This window comes from Hevea brasiliensis, unplaced genomic scaffold (assembly GCF_030052815.1).
Source record: "Hevea brasiliensis isolate MT/VB/25A 57/8 unplaced genomic scaffold, ASM3005281v1 Scaf202, whole genome shotgun sequence".
In the NCBI taxonomy this organism is placed as follows: domain Eukaryota; kingdom Viridiplantae; phylum Streptophyta; class Magnoliopsida; order Malpighiales; family Euphorbiaceae; genus Hevea; species Hevea brasiliensis.
Window position 1 is genome coordinate 80,021 of NW_026614699.1, and position 8,901 is coordinate 88,921.

Below are 8,901 nucleotides of genomic sequence, written 5' to 3' on the forward strand. Positions count from 1 at the left end.
TTCGCAATATAGTACCCAGAACAAATCAAGTAAACACCATTATGCACATATGGCTAAAATAAGCTATCATGAGGCTGGCGAGAACTTAGTGGAATGCGAATAATGGCCTCCTATTCATGTGCAAGAGATACTTGAAAGATTAGACAAATATTCTACGAAATTAATTGAGTTAGGAACAGTGGCATCCTTTAGAAAAATTCTTCAGATCAGTGGTTTGCCAATAGGAACATATGGAATCTGGGAGTCAGACCAAAGCTTAATTGATTCACCATTGCCCACCCTTCACCTCAATCCACGCATAAGCACATCCCTTCCTTTCGTAATACTCTGCCAAACATAATTGGACCTATTACTAACCTTAGCCTCCAGAAAATGAACATGAGGGAATCCTTAGCTTTCAAGATTCTTGCACATAAACTGTCCAAGTTTTGGAGAAGTCTCCATCCCTGCTTAGCTAGTAAAGTAAGGTTAAAGCGGTGAACATCTCGGAATCCAAGACCTCCGAACTTTTTTTGGCTGACACAGTTTCTCCCATGATAGCAAATGGATTTTCCGATTATTCTCACTTTTCTGCCAATAGAAAGAGGCTACCATTTTATGAATGTCATCACATATAGTTTTAGGAAGTGCCAACCAGCTCATAACATAATTTGGAATGGATTGGGCTATGGATTTAATGAGAACCTCTTTACCAGCTTGCAATAAAACTTCTCCTTCTACCCTTTTAGCTTTTTCCATACTCTATCTTTAACATAAGAAGAAAATCTCCCTCTTAGTCCTGCCAATTATAGTGGTTAGACCCAAACACCAAGCATGACTTACCACTACATTAACACCCAAAGTGGTTTTAACCATATCACGAACATCAGCCAGCACCTGAGAACTAAAAAGAGATAGCTGATCTATCAAAGTTGATCCTCTGACCTGGCACCCTCTCACACTTCTGAATAATAGCTTTAGGCTTCTACATTCTTGCTTATTGGCATGGGCGAACATCACATTGTCATCAGCACAAAAAAAAAAAAAAAGTGTGAAATGTTGGGACTACCCATACAAATTTGAACATCATGAATTTCCTGTCTATTCATCGCCTGCCTAATCAAGACTGAGAAGCCTTCAACATATAGAAGGAACAAGTATGAGGAGAGAGGATCCCCTTGACACAATCCTCTGGTAGGTTGCGAAAATCCAGATGGGCTGCCATTAATTGAAAAAGAAAAGGACACAGTGCAGAGACAAGTCATAATTAATCTCACAAAAGAAGCTGGAAAACCCATCCTTCTCATAACATTTTCCAGAAAAGTGCCAATCAACCCTATCATATGCTTTTGACATATCCTATCTTTGAAGCAAAAAAAAACCCTTTCTTACCCTGACATCTATCCTTCAAAGAATGAAAAACTTCAAAGGCAATTAGGAGTGTGTTTTAGTTGCTAATTAAGTAGCTTGGTTAGTTTTTTTCTACCTCCAAGTAGAGAGAGTAAGCAGGTTTTGAGTTTATGTCTCTCCGTTTAACTATTCTAAAATTATTTATCTTTATGATGAGAAATAAATAAATAATCTATAAAAAGAAAAGTGTATTTTAATTGAATAAACTAACTTTAATTTAGTAATATTCAAGTGATTTTCAAAATTATGAAATTCAAAATTCAACTCATAATCAAAATCAATTATACTGAAAGAACAGTGTAATCTCCTCATCTATTTAGTGCACATTTGACGAAAAATCAATCATTTTATTGTATAGTACATATAAAAATTAAGGAATAAAATCATTTAATACAAGACTACATACTATTTTACAATATTTTATTTATCTATGTGAAATCTTATTTTATTTTTTAATTTATGTCTCATCTTTATCTTAAATGCAATAAATTATTTTTTCATTCTTTTATCATTTTATTCTAACTATTATCTTTTAAAATTTTTTACACAAGCAGATATTATAATATACCATATCCTATTAAATAAAAAATGTTATTGTCAATCATAATTATATATTTTATCCTCAACATTATAAAAATAAATTAAAATACTACTAATACCACCCATACATCATGCATCACATTTTTCTTTTTTTAATTTCAACTTCCTACTATATATTAAAATATAGCATAAGTACGTAAGCACAAGATATTTATATTACTGAAAAGAATTATTGTTAATGAATTATTTTGTTGTGAATATTATAAAATTAATTTATAATATTATTCTCTTGAGAAATAGATATTATTATTCCTGAACACCTAATTAGTGTTTGTCGTATTTTAAGTTTGTAAGCATTTTGAAATGATTTTTAGCCTAAAACTAAATTTAATTTTATTAAAAGAATTTGATTCTAATAATTTTATTATAAAATTTTTGCATTTAAAATGAGCTTTAAAATATAAAATTCGTAAATTTTATTGTTTGAAACACTTAAAATGTAAAATCATCGTTATTATATTCCTATTTTACTTCTATTAATAAAAATAAATATAACCTAAGTAGGTTTAGGAGCTTTAATAAAACAGATCATTAAATAAATTGAATTTTTGTAAATTAGCTCTATGCATAAATTTATTTTTTTAAAATATATAATTAATTATTAAAAAATTAAGTAAAATTCAATTGAATTAAATTCTTTTTTTTTTTTTTTTGAATTAAACATGCTAAGATACGTTACATATGTTTTTGTACTAAATTGATTTTACTCAATTTGAGCATGTCAAAAGTCATATGGTCTTTTTTTCTCACATGTGTGTAGAATTGCCAATGTATCACAGACATAATATTTCAATTGTGTACAATAAATGTACTGATCTGACTTATAATTTGAACGATTAGCAAGAAATAAAGGACCGAATTATGTTGGATTCCTTAACTCTACTAGGATGTGTTTTGTCAAGTTCTCTACTGAATCACTTTGGAAATTTGAGAAAGCTAAGATTGATTGTTGTAATTAAAAGTCACTTGTGCATGAAAAGGTAAAATTTGTGCTTGAAAATTAAAGTCTGTTTATTGTAGTAAATGTAAAAGATCGCATTGTAAAGTAAATATGTTTAGGAATATGTAAATTGAGCCTTGATTGAAAAAGTAAATTGTTTGTAAAAAAATTGAAAATATGTGTAGGGAAAAGTAACTGAGAACTTTGAAAATTAAAGAACTAATCACTTGAATGAAAAAAATTCCAGGAAAATGTAAACTGAGCTAGGAAAATTAAAGAGTTAGTTGTTGAGACGTAAATACGTGCAAAAAATTATTAACTGGCATAGAAAATTAAAAAACTGATTTGCTAGAATTGAAATATGTGCAAGAATTGAACATTGAAAATAAAGACTAGTTGCTTGAATTAAAAGACATGCAAGAAATTATAAATGAGAGCTTTGAAACTAAAGATTGATTTCTGAAATTGAAATATGTGGAGAAATTTTAAATTGAAACTGAAAGTTGATTGCTTGAAATGCAAATAATAGGATTGAAATTGAAATTGATTGTTTGACTAAAATAAAATTGATTGATGAAAAGTAAAAAGGTTGTTGAACTTAAGGGAATTGATCTAAGACATTATGTATGTGGTGATTTGTGTTGATTGTCTGGTTGTGTCTTAAAATGAAGCTTGCTTCACTATTTATAAACTTAACTTGCTTGGTAACCAAGGAATATATCTCGGAAAACTTGGTGAACAAGTACATCTATATCCACTACATCAGCTTTTGCATACTTAAATGCAGCTACTGCATCCAAGAATTCTACTTATCATCAATTTCACGTCCTGTTTATCCAATACTTTGTCTAAGTTGCAACCACTTCAGCCATAAATGGTACAACCACTTTATCCATTATCTTGATTCTAGTAACCACATGCATGGTGCTCCTTATCCACTTAACCACTTCATCCACTGCAGTATGATCATAGGTAACCAACTGATAATGATCCATGACCTTGTAACGAGTCTTGATTCTGGTAATCTATTTAACTGCTTCTTACTTCAAGATAATTACTGCTCTTTTGACTTTTAACTTTTAATTTTCTCTTGATTTAAATTATGGGTCATACTATTTTAATCGGACAATTTAATTTTAAATCTCAAACTCAATTAATTAAATCCTAAATATTAAAATTAAATTATGATAAAAATAGCATAAAATTATTTATTTTTGAGGGATGCAGTTTATTCTTAATGGCAATGCATATATAACACACCTCCTGCGACATATATTCTCTGTATATTGTCAACATATGTCATCAAGTATATGGTCCGATTGTTTGTTAAAGGAAGAAGTCTTAATCTATTAATTTTCATCAAACAACTTTCTTGCACTAAGTTTAATTATTTTATGTTCATATATATGTTGAGGCATTGATAAAATTATTTTATTATATGTGGTTACCAAAATAATATTAATGTCTTGTTAATTATTTGCATTAAGAATTAAAAAAAAAAAAATTAAGGACCTAATTGAAAAGGAGAGAGAAACAATATTAATAATAATAAATTAATATATTATTGATTAGAGGTAATAAATTATTATCTAATTTTGTCAATTCAATTTGAATCCATTCGCTCAAATTGATATCTAACTCACTTTAACTCTTATGAAATTTAAAACAATCTAAATTCAAATGATTCTTGAAATTAAGTGTTTATTAAGACTCAACGTTCGATATTTAGTGACAGGCATAGTCCAAGTTCAACTGTCCTAAACTCTATCCCTTATAATAATAATAATAATAATAATAATAATAATAATAACTATTGATATCACTCAATTGGAAAGTTAGATCGATAAAAATTATTTTTTTTTTAATTTAACATTTTCATCCGAAATGATTTATATTTATAGATTGATTTGAATTTGATTAAAAAAATTTTTATACAGAAGTCAAATAAATAACCTAATCAATTGACAAAATAAAATAACAAAATCAATATTTATAAAAAAAAAAAAAGCAAAACTTATAATAATCTACTGTTCAAAATATTATGAAACTAAGCAAGTCCCACCGGCCGGTTGCCACCTCTATTATTGATTAACTCATCTATGAGGCTGTAGCATCAGTACTAGGTTATATATATATATATATATATGTATATGTATATGCCCTTATCAACCAGGTCTGAGCAAACATATGTAGAGTTCTATAAAGGCTCTTTGTATCACTGATCCATGGATATATATCAACCATGGATGAAAAGGTATGTATATTTATTTATAACTAATTATGCTAAAAAATTCTTCTGCTTATGTACTTTTTGTATTCATACGTACGAACAGAAGATAGCGTCGCGGGTCAGCATCAACTGCGTCAAATGCAAGATGGAGGTTTTGAAAGCTGTTGCCAAACTTGAAGGTCATCATCATTTCTTCTTAAATACACTATATATATATATATATATATATATATATATATATATATATATATATATATATATATATATATATATATATATATATATATATATATATATATATATATATATATATATTTCTTCATATTTCTAAGTGATTAAAGCTCATAGGAGGAAAATAAAGTAGGAGGAGAGGACTCTTTTTATGCCAACTTTAATAGCGGGTTGTTTTGATGTAATGGTCAAATTGCTCTGTTTGTGAGTTAGAGGTCCCAGCTTAATTTCATAAGTTTAAGATGTTTGTGGATAATTTTTTTTTAATTAATAGCTAATTATTATCATTACTTATCATAAGGTGTGCTTACACCAGTGTTTACTTAACAGGTATAAGCGAGATGACCGTTGATGGTAACAAGGGAGAATTGACAGTGACAGGAAGTGTTGATCCAGTGGTAGTAACAAAAGCGTCGGACCACCAAAGAAAGAAAATCCAAAACAAGACAAGCAGAAACCTTATAAACCGCTCCCTACTTGTTGTAAGCAATGCGAACTCGTAGCTGTCGGGTTTTCACCCCATGAAGGTCAACTTTGCTCCATCCTTTAAGGGATTCTGACCTCGTCTTTGTGATGTAATCAAATAAATTATGCATTTACAATTCTATGATCGTGTTAATTAATGTCCCAACAACCATTAGCGAAAGCACTTTAGACTTGTGAAAATATATAAATCCATATTAATTTACTTTAAACTTTAATTTTAAAATAGTGAGTGATACAATTTCAAAGCTATATATATATATATATATATATATATATATATATATATATGTGGTAAATTACTTTTTAGTCTTTGTATTTTAATAAAATTACATACTTGATTTTTGTATTTTAGAAATGCACTATTTAATTTATGTATTTTACTTTTATCAAATTTTTTAGTCCCTTTGTCAATTTTTCCATTAGTCAATACTAGTCAAACTACTATTTAATTTCTCTATTTTAGTGAAACTAATTAATTAGTTCTTATATTTAAAAAAAATACATTAGTTAGTTCTATAATTTGACTCCGAAAACTATTTAGTCTAGTAATTATTTTTTATACCTAAAATACCCTAATTCTCTTCCCCTTATTTTTCTCTTATCTTTCCCTATTTCTCTCATCATGTTTTTTCTTCTCTACGTTCACATCCTTCTCCTTTTCATTCTCTATTTCTCTTCGTCTGTTGATAAAACTGTACAAGCTATCTATACAAAAAAGTTAATCAGTTTTTTTATTATAAGTAATCAAGAAAAATTATTTTCTAGTAGAGAAAACACAAAAGTAATGTCAAAGAATTGGAAAATAAAAAAAATATATATAAATTCAGATTTTGTCTTTGCATAGTATAATTTCTATTTTTACCCAACAAATATATTTTTCAAAATACTATCTTTTCAAAAAATATATGAACCAACTAATTAGTTTTACTAAAATAGACGACTAAATAATAGTGCTTTTCAAAATATAAGAATTAACTAATTAGTTTTCTCAAAATGGAGTACTTAAATATTAGTTTGAATAACATGAATAACGAAAAATATGAGTTTGAATAGCATGAATAACTAATAATTTAATAGAGACTAAATAATTTAACGGAAATAAAATATAAAAATTAAATAGTATATTTTTTAAAATGTAGAATCAAATAATTAATTTTGTTAAATTATAAGGACTAAATAATAATCTTTTGTATATAATAATCGAATAATAATAGCAAAAAATAAATATAAATATTTAAACTTTAAAATTTAAAGTAAGGTTGTGATGGAGTTAGTGACAGAATATTTTCAAATACAATTTTTTTTTTTCTAGATTATAGAGTTTACCAATTTTATTTGCGCGGAGTATTCTTCTCTGCAGAATTTTGATAGGTCTGTGTACGGCAACGGCAAGAAGCTAATGTCTGCAGATTAGATAAGATTGGCTTTCATTCGCCCTTTTCTATTTTTTATTACAACTTGTGTAATCAATCAATAGAGAGAATTAGGCGGCAATTTTGTATCACATATTAAGGATAGTTTAGTGAGAGAAAATTTGTCATAATAATTTTTTTTTGAAAAATAATAAAAAAAAAATACGTGGTTAGGCTATTGTAAATTATAGACGGCTGAAAGATATATCTAATTATTTTCTATATATCTATAAAGAAGGCGAGGGGGAAATAGAATTTTAAAAATATCATATTATAATAATGAATCTTATGTAATTTAAAATTAATTATAATAAATAATTAAATTTTATTGATTAATGAAAACCAAAATTAATTTTAAATAGGCAAAATTCTCTCATTTTATTTGACATTAAAAAAAATTAAAAAACTTAATTAAACTAAAAACATTGAAAGAAAGAGTGTTTTTTTTATTAAAATTTTTATTTTAAGTTTATAAGTATGTATAATATATTTTTAAAGAAAAAATATATATTTATATAATAAAAATATTATTAGATCAAAAGAAAAAAGAAATAATAATAAAAGTAGTTTTGTTTAAGAAGAATTATACACATTGCATACAAAATTAATGCAATTAAAAGTACAGTAGAAATATAGCGAAAAATGTTCCATCATTAAGTATTTATTAAATTTAATATTAATTATTATCTTAAGAGAAATCTACCTAAAAGAAATGTCGCTATTTAACATTGCAACAACGACGGGATCTAATCCAATATGCTTTATTCCTAAAGCATTGTGTTTTGTCCTTAGAAGCTTAGTTCCTCTCCAGACCTTTCCCTCTCTTTGCCTCCTTCCTCGGACTACCTCTTGCCCTCTCCTTCCTTGTTCCCTCTCCCTCACTGGCTTGCTTCTAGCTTTTGACTCAAGACCTCTTTGATCTCCTTCTCTAATCCATCAACACAATCTCTGATTCAGCGTACAGCAAAAAAAAATAAAAAATAAAAAAAGGCGCATGATACCCTTAAAATTAAACAAGGTTTAGTCTAAAACTCCCAAATATATAAGATTCAATCTAAAATCTTAAAGATAAAATAAATTCAACCTCAATTTATTGAAGAGAAATTTATCAAAGTCTGTTAAAATTTATAGAATATATAAATACATGGGTATTTATCAAGGCTTTCAAAACCTGCTCATATATTAAACCGGTGAAAACAAAAAATTTAAGGTTCAACCAGTTTTAAATCGTAGTTTAACTGGTATATTATTAAATCAATACTATAAAATTAATTACAATGCTTTATTATAATAACACAAAATTTTATATTTTTATAAATTATTATTAAAATAAAATTAGTTAAATTTTAATATGTAAATATATTTTTGAAAATAATTTAAATGGTTAATTAATTTTTAAATAACAAAATTTAACTTTTTTAATAAAAAATATTTTAAATTAAAATTTTTACAATAATTAATTTATTCCAATAAAAAATAAATGCTCGCATGGTAAAAAGGAAAGCCACTCTCCTCTCGAAAAATTCCTACAGCCGATTGACACACCTAAACCCACTGTCAAAAGGTGAGAATGGGCTAGTTTGATTATACACTCGTACAAGTGTTTACAAGGA

The 8,901-nt window shown here is 27.0% G+C and overlaps 1 pseudogene; it reads left to right on the forward strand.

Annotated features, from left to right (window-relative positions):
* The first annotated feature begins 5,304 nt into the window (after positions 1 to 5,304).
* LOC131176642 (heavy metal-associated isoprenylated plant protein 2-like) lies at positions 5,305 to 5,940 on the forward strand (annotated as a pseudogene).
* Positions 5,941 to 8,901: the final 2,961 nt, after the last annotated feature.